Raw genomic sequence first — 25,828 nt, forward strand, 5'->3', positions numbered from 1 at the left:
TAAACCCCAGCCGTGGAAACAATAGCTATTACAAAGTGTGTAACCAGCAGGAGATGGGATGAATGGTTGTAATTCCAAAGCATAAAAAGCTTTTTTAAAATGTCTTTGCTCTCATCCGTACTTCTTTAATATTTTGCTGCTTAATCGTGGTGTTTTATAGCCCGGCCGTAATTTCAGTGAGGTACAAACTTGTGGAGTAGAATGTCAAGCTATGTGGTAGAGTCAAGTAAACATTTGTAGTAATTATATGCCCAGGAGATTTCATCACCTGGCAGAATTAACAAGCAGCTCAGTAAATCACATATCACTCCATCTGCAACTGCTGCATCCCCAGCAAGGAGCTGGGCTCCATCTCCAGCAGCCCTGACAGGACGTGTCAGAGCACAGAGCAGACCTGTCAGCCTGTTATGTGCACTCCCAGCAGCCACCAGCTCACCTCAGCAAGCTCCTTTCAAAGCTTTGGAGCACAATTCCCCTTGCAAACACAGCCCTATCCAGTACAAAGAGGCAGTTTGCTCACATCTTGTGATTCACGCTAAAATTTGTTTCCACTTTGGTTTTGCCATAGAGCAACGTTCAAAGGGATGAGCTTGAGGTTGTTGCAGACATCTTTTATGAAAAATCCTTTCCTTAGGATTTTTCCTCCTGAGAAGCTGAGAGGCCTCAGGAACAAAATGCAAACAATGACTATCTGCTGCTGTGGAATGCAACAGGTGCATCTGTGATTGGCTCATGTGTTGTTTCTAATTAATGGCCAATCACAGTCAGCTGGGCCGGACAGAGAGTCCAAGCCACAAATCTTTACCATTCCTTCCTATTCTATTCTTAGCTGGCCTTCTGAAAAAAATCCTTTCTTTTATTTTTTAGTATAGTTTTAATGTAATATATATCATCAAATAATAAATCAAGCTTTCTGAAACATGGAGTCAGATCCTCATCCCTTCCCTCATCCTCAGACCCCTGTGAACACCGGCACACGAGGTGATGGTGATCAGCCCTAACTCCCAGTGTGTGTCTGGGAACACTGGAATGCTCCAAGGCTCAGGAGGGGCAGGCTGCCTGTGGAGCCTCTGCCCAGGTTCTCATTGCACACATATGTTCTCAAAGTGCTGCCTCTGCACAAAGCTCATTAAGCGCCCCGACAATCATCCTGATGGAGCAGGAGCCAACAGCTCCTGCCTCTCCTGCCGCAGACTCAGGCAATGAGAACGCCTCTGAAGATTTGCAAGGCAGAAAATGCAGATTGCTTTTAAATGTCTCTTCCTAGGCTCCCCCAGCCATGCCAGGGTTACCAGGCAGTGATTACAAACAAGCTCCTCGATTAGGAATTTGAGCACAGCAATAGATTGCCCAGGCAGCTGCTGCTCCCTGGCTCAGAATGAGTGCCCTTTAGCGTTTGTAAAGTGATTTCCTGCAAAATCCCTGCCATTTGTCAGGCCACTACCTGGAATGTGGAATACACTTACAGAACTCACAGATTCATCACCTGCTAATTCTGTTCTCTGAACAGCACAAAGCAAAAATGAGACAATGCTCAGCCATCGACTTCTTTCATGTCTTACATCGGTTTTTAGGCAGCGGTTACAGAGAATCACAGAAGGGTTTGGGTTGGGAGGGACCTTAAAATACCTCTTGTTTCACCCCTGCCATGGCAGTGACACCTTCCACTGTCCCAGGTGCTCCAAGCCCCAGTGTCCAACCTGGCCTTGGACAATTCCAGGGATCCAACTGCACAGGAGAATTTTTTCCTAATATCCCATCTAAACCTTCTCTCCTTCAGTCTGAAGTCATTCCCTCCTCTCCTGTCCCTACAGGCCATCACAGAATTCCCTCTCCAGCTCTCTTGGAACCCATTTAGCACTGAAAGGCACAGTTAGATCATCCCAAAGCCTTTTCCAGGCTGAGCAATCCCAGTTCCCTCAGCCTTTCCTCCCAGCAGAGCTGCTCCATCCCTCACATCCACCACACCTGAGGCTGCATGGGGGAGATGCTGCTCCCCTCCAACCTCCAGGGATGGATGGACTGAGCCCACCTTGGCTTTGCACCCTCTGACCTCTGCAGGGACAGGAGCTGAAAGCAGGGACACAGCCAGGGACGTGAACAAGCTGTAACCACAGCGAGCTCCTTTCTGACACAGGAGTTTATCTGTTCATTTAGCTCATTTCCCTGGCAAATTTAATCCTGCTTCTAACCTTGCTGGCTGCAGGAGTGATGTGCTGGAACCACATCTCTGAGCACAGCCAACGTTAGCACTCAGGCATTGTTTTCTTTCCCTAAATGACTAATTTATACTGTGCATTCTCTAATACCACAGCCATCTGCCAAAAGGTGTTCAAACCATCCACATTGCAACAGACTCTATTAATATGTATTAAAAATCACATTACAGTTGACACAAGCCATTTCTGTACACGCATATGAAAAATACGACTATTATGTTTAAAACTTTCAACTAATCATGCATCACTGGTTTTCTCCCTCTCAGTTTATAATTTAAATCTTTAAATGTTTCATAGCAGCCTCATCAAGCCAAGATTTCTGATAGCTGTGGAGCTGAGACAGCCCATTAGAGTAACAACAAGAAAAGGAAAAAAGAAAACAAATAGGAGCCTGGTTTTGGAGGGGGAAAAGAAAGAAATTATTTATAGATAGCAATAAAGTAATAATAATTAAGAAATAATGTGCATCTGCTTCCTGCATTGTTTCCTGTGACATTGGTCACGGTGCAGGGATGGGGAGTGACATAAATCTGCCCAGAAGGACGTGGATGGCCGGCAGACAGAGCAGCTGTGACACTGACATGCCCAGAACAGACAATCAGAGGTGACTTTGTCCAAGCCAGCCCAGGACCAGTCCTGCTGGAAGCTGTCTGAACGTCACACCCCATCCAGCTCCCCAGCCCAGAAGAAACATTCCCTGATTTCTGTTTCACTCCCAATCCGGGGCTTTCACTCAGCTCATTGCAAACCTTGGGACTCAGCAGCTCTGAGCAGCTGAAGCCCAGAGCAGGGCACAAAGTCCCCCAAATCCCTGCAGAACAATTCCTCCAGGCACCTGCCATGGTTGGGACCAGCATTTCCAGGGATTTGGATGCTCTGCTCACATTAAATACCACCAGTAATCTGTGAGCCCAATCTCCAGGGGTAATTTGAAAATCGCAGAATGGGTTTTAGGTTTTCTTTTTGTTTATTTTCCCTCAAGAACTATAGAGGCAGATCGTCCTGTGGAAGCTGTTATTAGACTTGCTGAGCTTTTTCCCACCTGAATTACCTTTTGTGAATGTTAATCACTGTCATTACACGGTTTATTGTCTGCCAAACACTCGCCTCCATTACCACACATCCCCCCGACCAATAAAAACAAATTAAAACAGAATTAAAACGAAATTAAAACAGGTCAGCAGAGAAAACAGGGAACACAAAACTGGGTGCCATTTCATAAAGAATTTTTTCCCAGAGATTCAGATCCCTTCCCCCATTGCCACACTCCTCATTTCCAAACCATTTCAAACACCTTTTCCTATAAATGTCTCCCAGAACAACTCTCCAGGAAGGAGTGTAGTGCTCCTCTCCATGAGTGGATAAAATCCTCTGGATTCTCTCTCAAGTCCAAATGTTGATCCCAGCCCTTCTTGCAGAGTCACTGAATAAAGCACCAACTGCTGGAATCCAGAATGCTCCCAAATAAATTATTGCATTTAGAGTTGAACAGGGAAAGGGGATGAGGACAACAGAAACAGGTTTTTCTAAGGAGTTGGAAAACCTTTGAGTTTCAACACTGAAATGCATTAATTGCTATGAATTTATGAAGTTAAAATTATCTGGAAAAGCCATGCATGTACAAATCCAGAATGTAAGATTAAGATGTTTCCTTTTCTACTTCTAATTCCAGAATAATCTCATTTAGTTTATGCTCTGCTTCCTTTGGTGATCTAGTACCTATTGCATTTTCCAAAGTTGTTCATTGCCCTTAGCAAAAAAATCCACCCAGTGAGGAATTCTAACCCCTGCATTCAGATTTGATGTATAAAATACACACCAAAATTCCAATCCTCCAGGGTTGCTTTTTTTTTTTTTTTTTTTTTTTTTTTGCAGCGTTAGTCAAAGCAATTTACAGAACTGAAATACTGCAAGGAAACTAATTTCAAAGGAAAAAACCCGTGCCGAAGAACCTTTGGAGAAACAGCTGGAATGATCAAGACTTAGTAAAAAAAACCCTCAAAAAAACCCAGATAACATAAATAAATAAATAAATAAACAAATAAATAAATGAGCAACCAACCAACGAAACAAAAAATACCCCAATTTCTCAATCTCAATATTCCATGAATTTTAAGCACAGGGCTCGGAGCAGCCTGGGACATGGAAGGTGTCCCTGCCATGGCACTGGATGGGTTTCAATGTCCCTTCCAGCCCAAGCCATGGTTCTGTGACTCTGAATCGAGCAGTGACAGACAAGGGGCCTTCAGGGAGGAGGGAGCCCAGAGCAGAGCTCAGGCAGGAGCCAGGCAGGGCTCAGGATGCATCCCAGATCCCATCCATCACCAGGGCCAGCCCCAGGAGCTGCTGATCCACCAGCAAAGCACCAGTGCCCTTCACACTCAGCAGCTAAAAGGGTAAAGTGGAGAGCAGGGAGAAGAGTTTTGGAGTTCCAGCACATCAAAGGCTTAGTGACATTGAAGTAATAGGAAATAATGAATATTTAACTCCCAGCTCATATTAAAAAGCCTATTAATGTTTTATTTTGTCATCCATAATGAAACGAGAAATTGGGCCAGTGGTTCTTAGTGATGTCTGTGGTGCACGAGGAAAATTGCTGGGCCAAAAGCAAGGCAGGAATGGGGAGCTGAGGGCCATGGCAGCCTGGGCTGGGACTCTCAGCCACAAACCAGAACTTCTCTGCACTCTGGGAAGGTGGAACAAGAGCTCAGGGCAGGATGATGTGGATTACAAATCTCAGATCTGACCCTGTCACTGCAGCCCTTCCCTTTCCCAAATCACTGTGGTGTCTTTAACTAAGGAGATGGTCTTGGAAATTCTCAGGAATTCAAATTCCAGCCTTGACAGACTTTACCTATGATCTTACTGAACTTTTCTATGTCACAATGCTCCTTCTTTTTCCATGTCTTAGACACCTGCTTGTGTTCATACCATTCTCAGGAAGGGACCTGTGTGCATTGAAAGCAATCCCTGGAATTCCCATGGATACACAGGTCTGTTATAATAACAGTACATTAAACCACAGCCTTAAAGTACTACTTAAACCTTACTTTGAGGTGCATTTGTCCCAGATTTGCCAGGAAATTCAGAGTCAAAACTGTCCCTATTCCTCATTCCTTTGGTGCTTTTCCCTCTCTCATTGCAGGACTCAGACAACCAAACTCCATCCATCCATCTATCCCTCCATCCATTCATCCCTCCATCCATCCATCCATCCATCCATTCATCCATCCATCCATCATCCCTCCATCCATCCATCCATCCATCATCCATCCACCATCCATCCATCCATCCACCATCCATCCATCCATCCATCCATCATCCATCCATCATCCATCCACCATCCATCCATCCATCCATCCACCATCCATCCATCCATCCATCCATCATCCATCCATCCATCCATCATCCATCCATCCATCATCCATCCATCCACCATCCATCCATCCATCATCCATCCATCCATCATCCATCCACCATCCATCCATCCATCATCCATCCATCCATCATCCATCCATCCATTCATCCATCCATCCATCATCCATCCATCCATCCATCCATCCATCCATCCATCCATCCATCATCCATCCATCCATCATCCATCCATCCATCCATCATCCATCATCCATCCATCCATCATCCATCCATCCATCCATCCATCTCTCCATCCATCCATCCATCCATCCATCCATCATCCATCCACCATCCATCCATCCATCATCCATCCATCCATCCACCATCCATCCACCATCCATCCATCCATCCATCCATCCCTCATCCATCCATCCATCCATCCCTGCAGGATGCAGCAGTGTGTGTAACCAGTGTGTGTAACCAAGCCTGGGGACACACCTGACTTTCAGAGATCACTTTTACCAGTCCAGGTCTCACCTCCCATGCTGTAACTCCCTCATTCATTACATCCAGGCCCTACCAGAGCAGAGCTGCTTTGCCCATCCCATTCCTGATCCCATTCCTGATCCCAGCACTGAGCCCCAGGAGCCCCTGGAGAGCAAATTACCAAAGATTAGGGGTAATTTGACCAAAGACTTCCCTGGAGAGCAGCAATGCTCCCCAACTGCTGCTTATCCCAAGTACCAGGGATGAGAAGGGAAAAGGTTAAATCTTCCTGCTTTGGGTTCTCTCCAGTTGAAACTGGCCACTAATCCCTAATAATTTAATTTATTTGTATTAATGGAGCAGGGAGTCAATATTTGTGTTAGCCTATTGCACAAAATAATTTGAAATATTTCTTCTAAATCTGGTTCAATTTCATTTCTTAATGCTAAAGCACCTTTATTTCACAAGATACCAGGAGCCTAATTAATATTTCATGCTTATTACTTAGGCTCAGCCTCACAATAATCAGTTCCTAAACCCAGCTTTCACAGGAGTATTTAATCTCTTGGTATCTGCAGTGCACCTCTGATTTGCAATGAATTTACCTCAAGCTGATTTCTCTCTATTCTCATACCTGAACCCTTTTTGTTAATTAAAAGACAAAAATCAGTGTATTGTTGTCTCTGCAGTTTGGGGTTTATTTCCTCTCCTCCTTGTCACGTTCTTCCCCTGAATTTTTGCCTGCCAGGCACAAAGTACTGAGTGATTTCCAGACACAAAGTTCCTGAATTTAATCTAAATTAAGCCCCACATCCAATTTGATAACAAATCCCTGCAATGGAAGTATTCACACTTGGTAAATACTGCATGATTGTAATTACAAAGCTAAAAATCATAACATGAAAGTGTTGATTAATGCTTCAAAGCAGATTTCCCAGCATTCTGTATATGGAATCCATCTGATTCATCCTATATGTGATTGCTCTGTTTGGCCTCAGGCTAAAAAATCAAATTTTTCAAACTATTTCTTCCCACTATAAATGTTTCTGCTGGGAAAATTGGCCACTTTCTTTCTTGCTTTCTTTCCCATTTAAAGATCTTTGAATTCAAGCCTTACAGCCAATAAATACATTTTGAGCTCATTATGTTCTGGGAACACCAAGGTGGTTTTTACTGCAGCAGACATCACCCCTGGGTGGGAATTGTGACTTTGGGAAGTTGGGTTGCTAAATTTCAAAGGATTCTCCTATAGGAAGGATCAACAAACTGAACCCCTGGTTTCAGTCACTGCTTTCCTCAAATTTCATATTTTTGCAGCTGAAAAAGCCTGCACAAGGAGAATTAAAAGTTCTTTTATGGGAGCAGGAGTGGAAAAAATCCCAATCACCCCAATGCTCATGGAAAATAAGGTGAATTCTATTAGAAAAGCCAAATCCATAAGAACTAAAATTCCCCCCTCAGTGGTATTTGCCAGGCATTCCACAGATAGATGGGAAAAATTCATTGATCTAATGCACAAAATTATTGTCATTAATAGGAAAACCTAAACATGCCAATGTGGGGCATTCTGGAGATTTAGCCTCCTGATATTCCTGTGGAGAATATTTATCCTGTTATTCCCTTGGAGAAATGTCAGCAGAGGACTGAGCAGAAAGCAAAACTGGAGGACTGATTAAACCACATTTAAACCATGAGAACATGCAAAACGGAGTATTTTCCAGGCTCATTAAAATAAACCTTAATTACAGAACCCAGTTTATCTGTGTCACCCAATGTCACAATACTTCAAGGCAGGTGATGAGGAGAAAAAGGCAAAAACCCCCAACAAGTGAACCCAGCAGCAGAGCAGTATCTGCATTATTCATCATCAGTCGTGCAGTGACAGATCCAAAATAATTAGTATTATTCACATTAACTTATGCAATTCCCCTGCCTAGAGAGAAGCCATACAGAAATGTAAAGTAATTATAAAGCAGAGATGCTCTGCATGGGCTGGGAAGTTCTGGTGGAGCAAAGGTTGAAGGGAAGAGGAAGAGCAAAACTTGGAGAGGCAAAAAATGGAGTTGTCAAAGGAGGAAAGTAAATTGATTGAAAATTCTGGTGTGTACCTCACAGATTAGGGAAACCTGTGACTTTGCAGTAAAAGGGGAAAAAAAGAGAAGGGAACAAAAAGGAAGTAAAAAGGAGAAAAAATAACACTGGAGAAGAAATGGAAAAGAAACAAAAAAACAACAAGATATTAAGAAGGATATAGGAAATATTTTAAATATATATATATTCTTTATATTCTTTTAGTCCGAGCTTTCATGACAAAAAGGAGTCCTATTAACCATGGCACAGAATCCTGGAATGGTTTGGGTTGGAAGGACCTCAAATCCCCTCCAGAGCCACCCTTGCCATGGCAGGGACCCCTCCCACTGTCCCAGGTGCTCCAGCCCCAATGTCCAGCCTGGCCTTGGGCACTGCCAGGGATCCAGGGGCACCACAGCTGCTCTGGGCACCTGTGCCAGGGCTGCCCACCCTGCCAGGGAACAATTCCCACCCAAAATCCCATTAACCCTCTTCTCTTTCAGCCTGAGGCATTTCCCTTGTCCTATCACAGCTATTTCCTGATGAAAATCAGAAACTTTTATCCCTACAAGGATCTCTGTCTGAAAAAATAATTGAGATTTTCTTTCTGTCCATACAGAGGCAAAGGCAGAATCACCACTAAAGTAACATCAAAATCAGCAAGAGATGCCAGCAGAGTTTGAGTCTCACCTGCAGGAGGAATTGCAGGAAACTCCAGCAGAGTTTGGGTAAATCCTCAGAATCTGGAAGGGCACAGCCTCGATGTGCAGCTGTCCCCATTTATCACAAAGACAGAAAGAAGCTGCTTTCCCTCAGAAGGAGCCAAAAAGAAAAGGGAAAAAAAAAAAAAATAAAGCTGCCAGGCAAAACCTGGCACATCCCAGAGCAGCCAAATCTGGAGCTCATTAGAGCTGGGACTCTGCACAGCCCTGGGCTGCACCTCCTCGTGCCAGCTGGGAATGTCCAACCTTCCAAATGGTTGTGGTGGGACACTCTGAAAACCCAAGCAGAGCTGGAGAGAATCTGATTTTCAGCAGAGGAAGGCAGAGTTTTCTGCAAGGTCCCCACAGAGCACCTGAGTCTGAGTTTTTTCAAAGCTCAAATGCATGAGAAATACACTCAGCAAAGGAACCCCAGTGCATCTGGTCAGCAAACATGTGGCTAAAAATCTCATTTATGAGCCAGAAGACAGAAAAGGTAAAAGGAATTATTCCAGGAAAGGTTGTTTTAGATGTGTTTAAGAAGAAGAAAGTACCAGACACTTGAGAATAAACTGAGATGTCTCAGCTCTGCCCATCAGCTCTGAGGGGACACCAGGCACAGCTGAGAGACTGAGAAAGCAGGGTTTGTTATGAGATAAAAGAAAAAGAAAAATCATAACAGCAACAACAAAACCCACAAAAGATCTGGGCTCAGACAGGAACTCAGGAATCCTGCCTTTGCAGACAAAAATCCTGACCTTACACCGAGATGTGCAATAACCAAGGCTCTGAGTTGCACAACTGCAAAGAGACCAAGGAAGACAGACAAAAACAAAAAACACCAACAGAGTTTTGTGGGGACACCTCACAAACATCTCCCCACAGCGCTCTGACACCACCCCAGCTCCCAGAGCCTGCCCTGCACACCCTGAACCAAACATCATCTCACACCTGCCCCTCTCTGGTGCCACCAACCAGCCCTGAGACCCCCAAACCAGCCCAGCAATTCCAGACCTTCCTGGGGCAGCCTCTGTGCTCCTCCTCCTCCTCTTCCTCACTGCTCTGGGTGGCTCTGGGACCTCTCTTGTCCCCTCATGCCCCTCCTGGGTTGATGGCACCTCCTTCCCTCCAAGGTTTCCTGAGCAGCCTCCCCAGGGGATCCTGGCAATTCCAGGGGATTCAATCTGAGCTGCTCTGCAGATGCTCCCAGTGGCCATTTAAGCAGTGACTCATTTTTTCTGGGAGCCTTTTAAGGAGCTGGGCTGGCACATTTTCAAGGCACATTTCTTAATCCCGAGTTTTGCAATTTGCAGGGTGATGCATCCTGGAGCTGGGAATATGGATCAGATGGCACCAGAGCCACTTTTATAGGGGAAAAGCGTTTAGCACCAGATTTTCCTGTATGTGGCACTTGAAAAGGGTGATCCTAAAATATCTGAGTTTGTCCTTCTGCCCTATCTCAATTAATTCCTCTTTTAAAGAAAAGTCAGCTGAACTTGGCCAAGAAATGCATAATTTCTATCTTCCGTTACAGCAGAGCAATGATATTTTAAATATTTTTTTAATTAATTCCTTGATTCAGCTCATTTCTGTCTCTGACTTTCAGAGTTATCTGAAACTTTTCCAAATATTTTTGTTTGTTTGTTTTGGTGGGTTTTTTTGCAATTACCAGCACCTTTCCCCTACACCTGCCTTCATTTCCTGGGAGGTTCTGTTAAGATCAGCTTACCAATAAATTTTATGCAGCCAAATTACTGAAAGTAACATCAAACTCTGAGTAATTAGTGTGCAAACAATTAGCATTTAAGTGAGATGACTTCCAACAAGTCCAGCCTAGGCTATGAAGGCCTCTCACACAATTTCTCTTAGATCATCATGAAATATTTCTACATCTTCATTATTCCACCCCAAACCTACAAATAACAGAGAGCGCCGGGTTCTTTCCAGGAGGATCCCAGAATTCACCAATCTATGGTGTGTGGCACCTTTTTTATCAATGACACTTCCCAACAGTAAATTGTTTTTGATTATTCTGGATTTCCTAGCAGAAGTCAGTGTGCACCTGCCTGTGCCACGTCACCAGGCTGCTGCTCCTCTGCAACTTCCTGGTGAGATAAAAGCCTGCGAGTTCTTTTATCCCTCTTTTCAATGGATTGCAGATGGGTGAAAGTGGCAGACTTGGAGACAAAAAAAACCCAACCCAACTGAGTCAGAGAAATCTGATGATTCATCCAAACCCAAGGGAAGAGGAATGAAAGAGATTTAGTTCCATATCTTGCTGTAAAACAATAAATAATGTCCAGTGCATCCAGGTCAATAATCTGGACAGCTCAGCAGGGAACTGCACAACCTCCTGCACAGAAAGACTCACAAATTAACAACTAATCACTAATTAAGCTAATGCCTTATGGTACACTTCTCAATGAAATGAGGTATGATGGAATTCTGGAGGGATTAATACCAGAATAAGATTCCAAAAGGAACTTCCAGGAATGGAGAAGGGATGAACTTTGGTCCCTTAGGATCAGGGTTGTGCTCTGAGGTCAGAGCTCCTACCTGAGCACGGGGAACACCAGATTTATTCTTTCTGCATAAAAACCCACATCTGTGATCTGCAAAGGGTCTAATATCTAATTAGATCACAGCAAGGTGAAGAATCAGTGATATTAATTAGATATTTTAATATTCAAATCTCTGCTCTTCGCAGTTCTACCGCTCTACAGCAAAACAATCACTTGTTTTGCAAATCCCTTTCGCACGCACAGAAAAACCCCGATTCCTTTAACACCCTGATCCTTTCCTGAGGTATTTCTCCCCAAAACAGTGGCACACGTTCCTGTGCTGCCTCGTGGCACAATCACCCTCCATCAGCAGCATCCAGACCTTGGTTCTTGCCTGCTGTGGGATGCAGAGGAGGATCTGACCTCCCTCAGGCACAGCTCTGAATTTCTGCAAGTGGGACAGTGACTTTGAGCAGAACCAGAGCCACGAGAAACCCAAGCTCAGGTTAATCCTAACACCAGGCAAACTTCTCTCACTGATCCTCAATAAATCCAATAATTCAGGGCTGGCCAATGGCAGCAATGCTCAGGGAGTCCAAAGGCTTGGCAAGGTTAAATACAGAAAGATTTGGTAAAGACACTCCTTCCCAAAATGCTGGTTTTAAAAGTAAAAAAATGCCTCTGTTGGGATCTTCAGGGGGAAATTATCAATTTACTCAGTTCCAGGCTGGGCTTTCAGAGTTTTACTGGAAATGCTGAATTATCCAATCTCTGACCAATCCTCACCCAGCAGCCCTGGGGACAGGGCAGCAGCACCCAGAGGTGTTGGGAGACTCAAAAACACCCCTTTCTCAGGAAGTCATTTTTCAAGATTAAAAACTCAAATATAAACCCTTCAGAGATGAAAAACTTCAATATAAACCCTTCAGAGAGATGAAAATCCTGTGTGATGAGAAGGGGTTTGGCAAAGCCTGCACATCTTGACTGGGGGAACAAAGGTTATAATGTTGAAATGGACTGGATTCATGAGAATTGTGGTAGTTTTGTGTTTTGTTTTTTTTTTTTTCCTTGGCAAAGGGAAAAAAAAAGAAATGCTCTTTTCTGGGACAGCCTGTTGAGGAACTGAGGCTCCTGCCACTTGTCCCAGCTCTCCAAACCCCTCCACCACTGGCAACCAGGGGAGCTGCAAGAGAAAGAAACTCCAGCCAGTGCTTCCACTGAGGAATAAAAGACATTTTGCAAATTCAGTTTGAGAGCAGCTGACTGGCAAATCTCAGGGCTGTGAGTAACCCAGGAGTAGCTCCTGCCTGCACCAGCCCTGCCCCTTACAGGACTGGGGATGGCAGCAGCAGGAAACCAAGACAGCCTTTCAGGTGCACAGGTTACAGAATATCTCATTTTGTCAGAAAGGCTCCATTTTTAATTACCTGGAGAGAGTTGCTTTCCCTGTTATTTTGTGCTCCGGGGTTATTATTAACTTTTTAACATAAATCTGCATTGTAGAACTGTAAACCCGAGTTGCTTAATGAAAACAACCACCCTGTGGGGGCACAGCAGCTCAACAGATGATCAAAAAGCCCTTTTTGCATCATTAATCTGCAGGATTCCATGAAAGAATTAAGAAAAATAAGCATTTCTCTACAACACAGGCATGAAGCATCCTTGAAAATACCAGTCCCTTCCATACAAACAGGCTGCCCAGAAAGATTGCATGGCAACAAAGAGTCCCTAAAACACAAAATGAAATCATTAAGCAGCAAGAAGTGGGTGGAGAGCTCTCCTTGCCCACTGGAAGAGGTTTCACAGCCCTGGTGTAGTTCATTAATTCCCAAATGAGGGATGATGAGCACGGACAGTGTCCCTTTGTCTCCTGGCTCAGTCCCTCGTTAGTGGCGTCCCCTCAGCCCTGTCCTGAGCCCTGGTCATTCCTCAGCAGCCTCTTCCTATTGAAGTTGGAGGGAGACGACCCACCTTGCATTGGTCAGCATCGACTCCGATTTATTAATCAATCAATCACCTTTTATAACAGTGTTAATCAAGTTCATGCATATTGCAAAATCTGAGCCCACAATAGGTCAGAGATAACATACCAACTCCTCCTTATGTTTCCAATACCAAGATTTGGGTTCTCAAAATTATTCTTGCTTTCCCAAAACAGCCAAAGATAGAACATCCACTTGTTATGAGAAAGCTGCCTGAGAACTCTGATGTGCAAGGCTCTCAAGGCCTTCATGTTTGTCACTTTTACCTGTAATTAAAAATAACCTGAGAACCTCTGCTGTTCACAGAAACAGGATGTGAGAATCTGCTCCACACAGCTGCTTTCTAAGCCATCTCTGAAAAAATCTCCAACATCTTCCCAGGGAAAATCCTCCCTGGCCCCATCCCAGTGCCCTCAGCCCATGCAGGATCCCCCCAGGATTCCTCTGGGAACCCCCAAATTCAGGGAAAGAAGTCTTTGGGAAAGCTGTGCCTGGTGAATCTGGTAGAGCCACAACAGGACCCCAAGTGCTTGAATTTTAATGTGGCAACAACACTCATGTTTGGTAAAGCCACTCTTTCCCAAAATGCTGGTTTTAAAAGTAAAAATCCCTCTGTTAGCACCCTCAGGATGATATTATCATTTACTCAGTTCCAGGCTGGGCTTTCAGAGTTTTACTGAAAATGCTGAATTATCCAATCTCTGCCCTAAATATATGGAATAATTCCCTTTTAGTGAACTGTGGCAACTGGCTTTGCCCTTCCTGCTAATGAAAATAAATTCCATCCAAATTATTCCAGCCCCTGTCCTGTCCTTACCCTCAGCCCTGTGCAGGGACAGAGGAACAGGTTTTAAAAGTAAAAACGCCTCTGTTGGCATCTTCAGGGTGAAATTATCATTTACTCTGTTCCAGGCTGGGTTTCCAGAGTTTTGCTGGAAATGCTGAATTATCCAATCTCTGACCCATCCTCACCCACCGGCCCCAGGGACAGGGCAGCAGCACCCAGAGGTGCTGGGAGACACCAAAATCACCCCTTTCCCAGGAAGTCACCAACATTCCTGCAGATAAAAACTCAAACATAAGCCCTGAAAGTCCTGTGTGATGAGCAGGGGTTTGGCAACTGCACTGAGGGAAAAAGGTGCATCAGGCAGGAATTCATTGTCCTGCTTTGCCACGCTCACACACAACCAAGGATTTTGTTCTAGGTAGGATAAATAATGCTAAGCTTGGCATGGAAGTGTTAAGAAAAAATTGATTTTTTTTTTTTTTCAAATGGAGTAGTGAGGAAATATGCGAAGTGAGAATTCTCCAGGAGATGGAAATCCTATTTGCAGGCAGCCACAGGAGATGGTAGAGCCAAATAAACAGATTAAAACCCACGGGCTGTCGGTACAACCGAGCAACCATCCATCTTCGAGCTGCTCAGGAGTAACTTCTGCTGCAGCAATTTATGATGTGGCCTGACAGGAAGGGTTTGGAGGGAACAGGCCATGAGCTCAGCAGCATTTAAAGAAAAGCTCCAAGTCATTTGTGACATCTCTGCCAGGCCAGGCTCTGTACGGGGACAGCAGCTTTGAGAAACAGGAGCTGCAGTGACTCCCAAGCTCCTGCGGCTGCCAGGGCTGAGCTGGGCAGGCAGGGACAATCCTGGCAGTCTGCTCAGCCCACACTAATATATGTAATATATGTAATATATGTAATATATATAATATATATAATATATAATATATATAATATATATAATATATATAATATATATAATATATATAATATATAATATATAAAATCTATAATATACTAAATATATATAATATATAGAATATATATTCTATATAATACATATTGTATAATATATATGATACATAACATATGATATATATGATATATGGTATTTGATATATTATATCACATAGATTGTATATATAATACATTATATATTTACATATTGTATATAATATGATATATTAATTATATATTGTAATTAAATAATTATAAATACTTTCAATTAAATTATCTTCATTATTTCAGATTGGTTTTTATCTTTCTGACAAAATAATTATAATTATAATTAACTATATATTATATATTATAATATATATGATATATAGGATATCTATAAAAAGGTAATTTAAAATATATAAATATATAAATATTTATATATAATTAAATAATTATTACTATTTTAAAATGTCATTTATATATTATGTAATGCCTAATATAATAATAAATAATATAATATAATATAATAATAATATATAACATAATATAATATAATATAATATAATATAATATAATATAATATAATATAATATAATATAATATAATATAATATAATATAATATAATATATAATAAAATTCTATATAATACATATTCTATAATATATATGATACATGACATATGATATATATGACATATGGTATTGATATATTATATCATATAGATTGTATATATAATATATTATATATTTACATATTGTATATAATATGATATATTAATTATATATTATAATTAAATAATTATAAATATTTTCAATTAAATTATCTTCATTATTTCAGATTGGTTTTTATCTTTCTGACAAAATAATTATAATTAACTATATATTATATATTATAATATATATGGTATATTATATAGGATATCTATAAAAAGGTAATTTAAAATATATAAATATATAAATATTTATATATATAATTAATTATTAATATTTTAAAATATGTCATTTATATATTATATAATGCCTAATATAATATAATAATAAATAATAAAATATAATATAATATAATATAATATAATATAATATAATATAATATAATATAATATAATATAATATAATGTATTAATTATATATTATAATTAAATAATTATAAATATTTTCAATTAAATTATCTTCATTATTTCAGATTGGTTTTTATCTTTCTGACAAAATAATTATAATTAACTATATATTATATATTAATATATATATGATATATTATATAGGATATCTATAAAAAGGTAATTTAAAATATATAAATATATAGATATTTACATATAATTAAATAATTATTACTATTTTAAAATGTCATTTATATATTATGCAATGCCTAATATAATATAATAATAATAATATATAATATAATATAATATAATATAATATAATATAATATAATATAATATAATATAATATAATGTGATATATTAATTATATATTATAATTAAATAATTATAAATATTTTCAATTAAATTATCTTCATTATTTCAGATTGGTTTTTATCTTTCTGACAAAATAATTATAATTATAATTAACTACATATTATATATTATAATATATATGATATATTATATTGGATATCTATAAAAAGGTAATTTAAAATATATAAATATTTATATATATAATTAAATAATTATTAGTATTTTAAAATATGTCATTTATATATTATATAATGCCTAATATAATATAATAATAAATAATATATTATAATATAATATAATATAAAATAATATTATATATTATATTATATATTATATTATATAATAAAATATAATATGTAATATATAATATAGTATAATGTAATATAATGTAATGTAATATAATATAATATTTATGTATATATAATAATATATATAATTTAATTAAAATATCTATATTTTCTACTTATTTTGGGCATAACCAAGGGCAAGCTTTCAAATATGGGGTTTTTTTCAGACAGGCAGTGGGAACAAAGGTTGGAAAGGATAAAACCCAAGCGTGAGTCAGCAAGGAGAGGCTGCTGCCAGACACAAGCGGTGTTTGGGCAGATGTTCCCAGATGTTCCCAGATGTTAAGCACAGGACACAGGAGGGGATTATCCATGTGAGATTCAGCAGCTTGGCCTGGAGAGGAGGAGCTTTGCTCATCCAAGAGAGAGGGGCTGGCAGAGGGAAATGGCACCAATATTCCAATACTCCAACACGCGACAGGCTTTCATTAAGAAGGCTCCAATCAGTTGTACTTTGGGAGCACCACCAGTGGCTGCCTTAATCCACCGAGAGGGACACTGAGCACAGACAGGATGGAAAGCTGTCTGAGCTTCACGATTAATCATTTCCATACATTATCTCCAAAAAGTTCTCATTTCTGGGAGCTCCTGCAATGACCTTGGCACCACCACCTCTGCTGGAGGCAGGGGATGCCCGGGGCTCCAGGGGGCTCAGCCGGTGACCGCTTAAATTTGTGTCAGATTTGCAAAATATCTTATAGAAACGTTATTATCTCCTCTGGAAGAAAACCATTTAATTTGGCACAACTAACTGCTGCAGCACCAACCTTGGAATATTTTCATTTTCAAATTCACATTGGATACCTCCAAGCCAGATCAGCTATGGACAATTGTCCATACCTGGGAGCTCCCAAAGCATCTCCCCCTAAAGGCAGCTTTTTATCCCAGTGCTCCCAGTTTTATCTTTTCCAAACAAACACACTGACATAAAACCAAAAGAGGAAAAGCTCCCTGGTGACACTTCTGACCCTCCTGTGTACATTGGGGTTTAACATGATCTTCTCCATATTATCCTCAGGGAAAAGCCTTCAGGAGGAAAAGGGTGCCATGCAATAAACTTCCTTCACTGCGATGTCTGTATTACATATTTTCACTCATTTTCCCTTCATTTTTATAACCTTTGCTGGTCCCATATAGCATTTTGAAGTAAAGCAAAATTTCAGCATCAAAGCAGAATTTTATACTTCAATTTACTGAAGTAACAGATGAGCTTTGCTGATGCTGAACCTAACTTGGTATTTTTATGTGATTTTATTAACTCGTTTATATAAAACTGGATTACACTCTATTACCAATCTATTTTCTCTGTGTCTCCAAGTAGCTGGTAATACAGCAGATAAATCTGAAATAATAGGAATAACAAAAGTACTATTGTGCACAATTATAGCTTGTAGCACCCCAAATCAGACATCATTAGTAACAAATGACGATATTATATAAAAGAAATACCATCTGAAAACTGATTTTACACGGCATATTAAAGACTTGATGGCTCAGGAGATGGGTAATAGAATAAAAAGCCTTTTATCTCAAGGTCATCAATTCAAATCCAAGTCAGACTGATAGCAACTGAAAGCCATTTGATGAGAGTGCTAATGAGCCCGGCCTCATTAGTGGAAATTTAAGAACACCTCAGCACTTAGCTCCTTGTGCTGCCCTGAGAGCAGAAATTGGGAGTTTGGAGGAGCAGATCCAGCCCAGCTGTGCTTCCCTCCTTACCCACTGCCAGCCCCCTGCTCTGCTCCAAAATTCAGAATTCACTGCTCAGGCCTTATTGGGGGAAGGCTGAAAAAAGTGAGAGGAATAGAGGATTTGTCTTTATAAACGAGCTGTGGGTCTGCTGGTGATAAACCAGCACTGGGAGATAAAAGAAACAATGGGGAAGAAAATCCCCCTAAATTCCATACGAATTAGAAATTAAAAGGGGGGGTTGTACATTAGAGGGAAATCTTTGGTATCAGGTGTTATGGGAAGTCTGTACCTCTCAAGTACCTCAGAAATGGGGAAAACCCCCTAAATTTCATAAGAATTGAAAACGAAAAGGGAGGGTTATACATTAGAAGGAAATCTTTGGTATCAGGTGTTTTGGACAGTCTGAACTCTCAAGCACCTCAGAAATGGGGAAAGAGAGAGGGAAATGTGGCTGGAAATTGGGATAAAAAGGAGGCTGCGTCCTCCAAAAATCTGAGAGATCCCAGGGGAATGTCCCATGGCCTCCCTCTTTATTCAAATAAAGTAATATGACTCCTCTGTCTCCTTTTTGGACCTAAACCTCTCGTGTTTGTGGATTAATTTTCCTAGAAAAAGGGATTGTACTTCCAGCACCCTGAGTGACCACTTTAAATGTGCAGAGGCAACTCTGCTCTGAGCTGTAAGAGCTGCAGCACTAATGGACATCTCACTGTTTTCTTTGATATCTCACTATTTTCCCAGCGTGGATCCGATGATGTGCCAAAGCAAACCAGAATCCCTGTGCAAACTCCAGCCACTGCTCAGTGCTCTGACAGCAGCCAGCAAACAAAGCAGAGCACATCTTGCAGGGCTTGACAAGCAAACTCCGAATATTCTGTGATAAAATCCCTGGAATCATTTCCTTTGTTCTGGTATAATACCTGCACAACTCACTGCTGGCTCTGGTATTAACATGATGCAAAGCACTGATAAGAACCCCATTGATGTTGTCCTTTTTATGCTGAATGAGATTTTTATTAAAAAATACCCTTCCAATAAAAGCAACAAAACACCAGAGATGCATTTTCAATTATTTTCAAATTAAAACTAAAAAGCATCCCAGAAGGAATTTTCTTTCATGTCTTTCACAGGCAAAGCTCAGTGTTGAATCAACCCCTACAAATACCAGTTTGCAGTGTAACTGAGGACACAGAGAAGCACCAGTGTGACACAATCATCATAAACTGAGCAACCTGGGCTGGTGGGAAATGCCAATGGGATGATCTTTGAGGCCCCTTAAAACCCAAACCATTCCATGATTCTGTAGGAACAGGGAAAGTGTTCCCCATAATCTCTGGAACCCACAGATTCCTCTTTGAACCTCCCCAAGTCCCTTCCAGCCTCAATTATTTCAAGATTCTAAAAATTAATCATCTCATGGCTCATGTGAACTCCGTCTTCAGCAGTGCCTGGGTTTGGAGGAGCAGGTTTGGGTTTCAGGAGTGAGTAATGGATTAATTTTAAAGGTACCCAGCTGCCTAAAGATGCATTTTACAACCTTACTATGTCTGGATAATCAATTCCCCTAATTCAGTTTTTCCCCGGTGCAATAACCATTAGAAACTCAGCCCTTACCCAGGGGAGACTGCAGAAATCTCCAAACTCTCACTTTGCTGCTGTCTGGAGATGCCTCAGCACCCCCAATTCCTCAACTCAACCCCTCTGGATGCCTCTTATTTCAGTGCTGAATTTGGTAACTAATTCCTAAACCCTGATGATCTCATATTGATTACAGTGGGAACAAAACACTCAGATTTATGGAAGATCCCCAGATGGAATCCCAGAATGGTTTGGGCTGGAAGAACATCAGAGCCCAACTCATCCCACCCCTGCCATGGCAGGGACACCTTCCACTATGTCAGGGTGTTACAAACCCTGTCCAGCCTGGCCTTGGGCACTGCCAGGGATCCAGGGCAGCCCCAGCTGCTCTGGGCACCTGTGCCAGGGCCTCAGAACCCTCACAGGGAGGAATTAATTCCAAATATTTGATCCAAACCTCCTCTCTGTCAGTTTGAAGCCCCAAACTGCCTTTCCAATCAGCATTTTGCTACTGCACAGGAACATAATTTTGTTTTCAGTGGTACTTATAGGGCATTATTGATCAAAATGCTTGGGCAGCGCCACAAACTGAGAATTAATCCTAGACAGTCCTATCCCATTCCACAGTTAGCTACTGATGCAACCCCTAACGCTGGAGCCATATCCCATATCACTGGCGGGTGGTCTCACGGGGGGTTCGCCCCATCCACATTCAGGAATTGCTGATGATGCTGTGCTCCAGGTTACTCATTAATCCAAAAGCAATCCTGGTGGATTCTTCTGTTTGAAGTTTGGTAAGCAGGGCAAACAGGAGAGAGAGATAGGGATAGGGGAATTGACAAGCTAAGCATGATCAGAGCCAACGATGTCCAACAGACCCTAAGAGCCGTGCCAGTGTCAAACTGACCCTAAGAGCCGTGCCAAGCCATGGGGACCAAGCCAAGTACACCGGGAATTGACCATATTAGGATGGGAGTTCAAAGGTTTAAAGAGGAAGACTCATCAGGAGACCCCTGCCCATGATGAAGGCAACCGGAACGACCACCACAATAATCCTCAAAAGAGATGTCTCCGCCCACGCTCCGCCTACACCACGCCTCTTATGAATATGCATGCAAAGACATGATTATGTATGTGATATGATGTAACCCTGCACCCAAAACTGTATAAAAAGCCTGCCTCTGTTATGAGATATTTAGAAATCCCTTTTGTGATTTCTCCGACGCGTCGTAATAAAATACCTCCTGTCTATGCTGACTTAAATTGAGTCTCTTAGGCAGTTATTCTCGCCTTTTGGGGCAAAATTCGGCATCAAGTTCCATCTAAATTCTGCATCCCACATCAGCCCCAGATGTTCCCCTCTGGTGCAGCTGTGCAGCCCCCAGCCCTGGATTGCCAAATTTTCCCCTTCCAAGAACTCAGGATTTCCCAATTCTGATGACCTGAGGTTAAAACCAGAGCTTCCTCCCCAGCTACAGCACCACATGGCCCAACTCACTGCCTGTCTATCCAGCAAACTAACTGTCAAAAATTGAGAAATATGAGTTTGAGTGGATTTTGGAGTGTGGAAAAACCCCAAATCCATCAGTTAAGGCCATTAGCTCATGTGACACACCTCGCTAAAGTCAATTTTCAAGGATAAGCGTGTGACAAGCTGACTGGAGGAATTCTCCTTTAATGCATTATTAATTCATTTATTATTACAGTTATTATAATCTTTATGCAGGGCACTGAAGTTTAATTTGTTCTCTATGAGCTAATCTTTTTAATGAGCCCTTTCTTCTCCTCAGGTTGGGAGCTTCCTCAACCACTTATGCAGCTTTTAAGCAAGTAGAAAATGACAGGACCATGTACCCTCCTCATAAACACAGCTTCACATACCATGCCCTGAATTTTAAATGAAAATGAACGATTACCAACTTTCCGACTGCTAAATATCTTTTAAAAGGTTTCAGATTTTAAAAGCTTTCAGAAAGGAAAAGATTCACCAATAACGCTCTAAATATAGGGAGCTCATCACACAATGAAATCTTAATTACGATTCCTCTCTCTGACAAAGAGGAGAAATGCATTTAAATAAAAAGCCCCTGTGTGAGTAAATGCAGTTATTTGTGGGGCAGCACAGATTAATCCAGTCTGGAGCCCCATCTGAATGGCTCTGGGTTCATTCTCTGGTCATTCAGGGCAAGGAGGTCACAGGGCTGATCCCTGCCCTGGGAAATGGGTTCAGACAGAGAGGAAAAGGCACAAAAACACACAAATGGTGCTTGGAGCTGGGATGCAAAGGGGAAAAACACTCAAACTCCAAACACCCACACTGCAGGCACAGCCAGGCCCCAGCTCTAAGGGCTGCAGCATTTTGGGACACCCTGGAATCCAAAAACCACGTGGATGTGGCACTTGGGGACTTGGGGACATGGGTGAGCGGTGGCCTCAGCAGTGCTGCAGCACTCAGTCAGATCTAATGGCCCAACTCTTGTCCAACTTCAATGATTTTGTGATTCCATGATCAAGTCTGCACCTGGAGTGCTGTGCCTGCATGGCCAGAGTTCATCCCTGGAAATGGAACAGCTCATGGGACACCATGAGCTTGGGGATAAAAGGTGGCAGAAGGTTCTGGAGGTGTGCAAGAAGAAACAACACAGACTGGCCCTCAAGAAAACAGAATAAATCCTTCAGGGGAATGTTTGAGGGATAAAAGGTAGGAGAAGGTTTTGGAGGTGTGCAAGAAGAAACAAGGATTGTTTCTAAGGAAAACAGAATAAATCTTTGAGGAGAAGGTTTGGGGGATAAAAGGTAGGAGAAGATTTTGGAGATGTGCAAGAAGAAACAACAAAGGTTGTCCCCCAAGAAAAACAGGATAAATCCTTCAGGAGAAGGTTTGGGGAATAAAAGGCAGAAGGTTCTGGAGGTGTCCAAGAAGAAACAAAGATTGTCCACTAAGAAAAACAGAATAAATCCTTCAGGAGAAGGTTTGGGGGAAAAAAGGTAGAAGGTTCTGGAGGTGTGCAAGAAGAAGCAACAGAGATTGTCCACTAAGAAAAACAGAGTAAATCCCTCTTCTTTTTCATTCATACCCAAAAACCAGCCAGCTTTTCATGGTGGCCTTTCCAGCTGGATGGGCTTGAAAGAGGGAAAGTTTATCAGTTAGCTCACAAGCACACAAGGAAGTCAGCTTTTCAGGCCAGAGCTGCCCCCACAATGAGATAAATGAAAATATAACCACATTTTATGGAGATCTGGACTTACACAGCAGCTGGATCCCACTGCCTGCCTGATTAGCTGGGGTTAATCAGAAATTAGTAAATTATTTTCTAATTGGAACAATTGCTGGTTGTAATGGAAAAAATCCATTTATTAGTGGGTATATGAAAAGAATTTTTTAAAAAAATAATAATCCTAAAACCTTTTAAATGCTATTCAGACAAACTACATTTTGTCAATAACTTTATCATTCTGATTTTTACAACCCATCAAAGTTCACAAAATTAAATTCAGCAGCAGATGCATAAGAAACCTGCTCTCTACAGTAGTCAAGGCCAGCGAACTGAACACAAAATCCTAAAAAATGGCAGCTCAAAAGGAAGTTATGGTGTAAATAATTGCCATTATAGGCAAAGCTTTCACCTTGAAGCTCCTGTTAGTAAAAGTCCATGGGAAATGCACATATTGGTAGCCAAGACTCCCTTTTTAGCAGCCACAAACAGAAAGAAAACAGAATTACAGACGGGTTGGTTTGGTTGGTTTTTTTTTTTCTTTTTTCTGAATAGGATTTAAAAATAGCTAAATAAACAGACAGAACCCCCTTGCCAGTGTGATTATTTCCTCCAGGCACATCTCCCTCCAGGAAGGGCCCATGGGCACTGAAATCCCATGGAAACAAACTGTCCTGGAGAAGCCCAAGCCATAAATAACCCCAGGGCTCCAAAGGCTTTTTTCCCTGGGAACAGTCGCTGGCAGTGCCACCATCAAGCCCCTGCTCTTCCGCTATTTCTCTTCAAACTTTTAGGAAATCCAAGGAAATCCATCCAGCCCTTCCCTGCCCTGAGAGCAGAATGGGACACTGACCTTGAAATAATCAGGGTAGAATGATCACAGCACCTTTTTCTCCAGAGCTGAGGGGTGTTTTTTAAATGTAAAATCACAATTTCCTCACCAATTAGTTGGTACAACAGGATAAAGCCTGGCTTGGGGCTCAGCTCCACACACAATAACAAATGAATGTTTGCTTGAGCTGCAAAAAGAGAAGACAAACAAGCTCCATCTGACCTGGGAGCTGTCAGGCTCTGAAAGCATGTCCACACCCTCCAGGGAATTAAAATCACAGGGAAGCATTCCAGAGCCTGCCTACCTGCACAAACACATACACACACACACGTGTTTGTGCTTTTATAAAGAGATTTCTCCAGACAGAAATGGTATCAAACAAGCCCAAAATTATTAAAATGACTTTAACTGTCATCATTCAGACAGAGAGGCAAATCAAAGCGACATCCAAAACATTTAATTGAAAAGAAAAATAGTGTATTAAAAAGAAAAATTTGCATTTCTAACCAGTACATGGGGCTGCTTCCTCATCAGTGCATGGTCAGGCTGTAGTTCTACATCTGAATCCTTCTCCCCACTTTACTGCATCTAGAAATAAAGAAAGAGTTGTGAGTTGTGTAATGGCATGTCATATGTTCAATTTATCTAAAACCAGCACCTTTATCAGTACAATTCCTTTGCTTTATTTTTTTTCCCCTGTAAGCTGAGTTTCTGTCTGATCTCATTCTCCTTGCCCTTCATTTACCTGGAAAAGGAGAGGTTTTTCCATATTTAAATAACAGAAGCAACATACCCCATGGAATAGAGGAAAAAATGGGCTGAAGTGAGAAGATCTGATTTTTATTCCAAACCTGGTTTGTGGCCTTGGAACAAGGCACTTTTCTGCACATTTCCCCTCTCTTGCTTTGCCTTTCTTGTCTGCTTACATTGCAAGCTCTCTGAAGCCTGTTAGGTGTTTATACAGCACCAAACAGATAAGATTCAGCTTTCCTCAGAATCACAAGATAACACGAACCCAGAAACAATAAATCTTATCAATCACCACCTACACTATTGCTCTCCTAACATGAAACCCGTTTCAAAGTGATTTTCAATAGTTACCTTCCTTTAAAGGAAAAGGAATAAAAACAGCTTGTGGGAGAGAAGTGCATCCAAGAGGAAACAGATCCCTTAACTGTTTGTCTGGGGTTATTTTCCAATACATTCCACCTGTTTTAAACACATTGACCAAAAGCTGCAATTCTGTATTTTACTACAAGGACAGGACTCATCTCTGCCATTGACCTCACTATTCCCACCTGGAGCTGGGTCACAGGATGCTCCACAGGGTGCTGGGAGCAGCAAAAGCCTGGAAAATATTTTGGAGCTCTAATCTCACTTTTCCTGCTCTCCCAAATGTTACAGCTCACACAGTGCAAGCACCACACCAATCCCTGTGGGCAGAAGGAGCACACAAACACCATTTTGGCCTGGTTTTACCTCTCTGGGTCACCTTTAAAAGTGATTTTCTTTCCAACCTCTCCGTGTGAATGACAAGATATTCAGAGAGTCTTGAGGGAGAAGAAGTGATAAAGAGGAATTCATCTAACCTATTTTATTTCTTGTCACTGCTTGATAATCTCTTTATCTGCTCTCATCTCACCAGGTGCGGACAGAGTTATTTATTTCCCCATGGACG

General features: G+C 41.3%; 1 protein-coding gene across 9 annotated transcripts in view; it reads right to left on the minus strand.

The window, feature by feature from the left end:
• The window catches only part of CHL1 (cell adhesion molecule L1 like), a 607,847-nt gene that overhangs the window by 551,690 nt on the left and 30,329 nt on the right, over nucleotides 1-25,828 (minus strand). For 7 of the 9 annotated variants that reach the window (XR_012582319.1, XM_074550335.1, XM_074550330.1 and 4 more), the window contains exon 2: nucleotides 24,658-24,738. The exons of 1 other annotated variant lie outside the window; for it this stretch is intronic. The gene's annotated coding sequence lies outside the window, so the exon portion shown is untranslated. Of the gene's footprint in view, nucleotides 1-9,844; nucleotides 10,034-24,657; nucleotides 24,739-25,828 lie in introns of those variants that run through there. One more of the 9 variants, XM_074550331.1, reaches the window with a different exon arrangement.

The sequence above is a fragment of the Zonotrichia albicollis genome, chromosome 12 (genome assembly GCF_047830755.1).
Source record: "Zonotrichia albicollis isolate bZonAlb1 chromosome 12, bZonAlb1.hap1, whole genome shotgun sequence".
Classification (NCBI taxonomy): domain Eukaryota; kingdom Metazoa; phylum Chordata; class Aves; order Passeriformes; family Passerellidae; genus Zonotrichia; species Zonotrichia albicollis.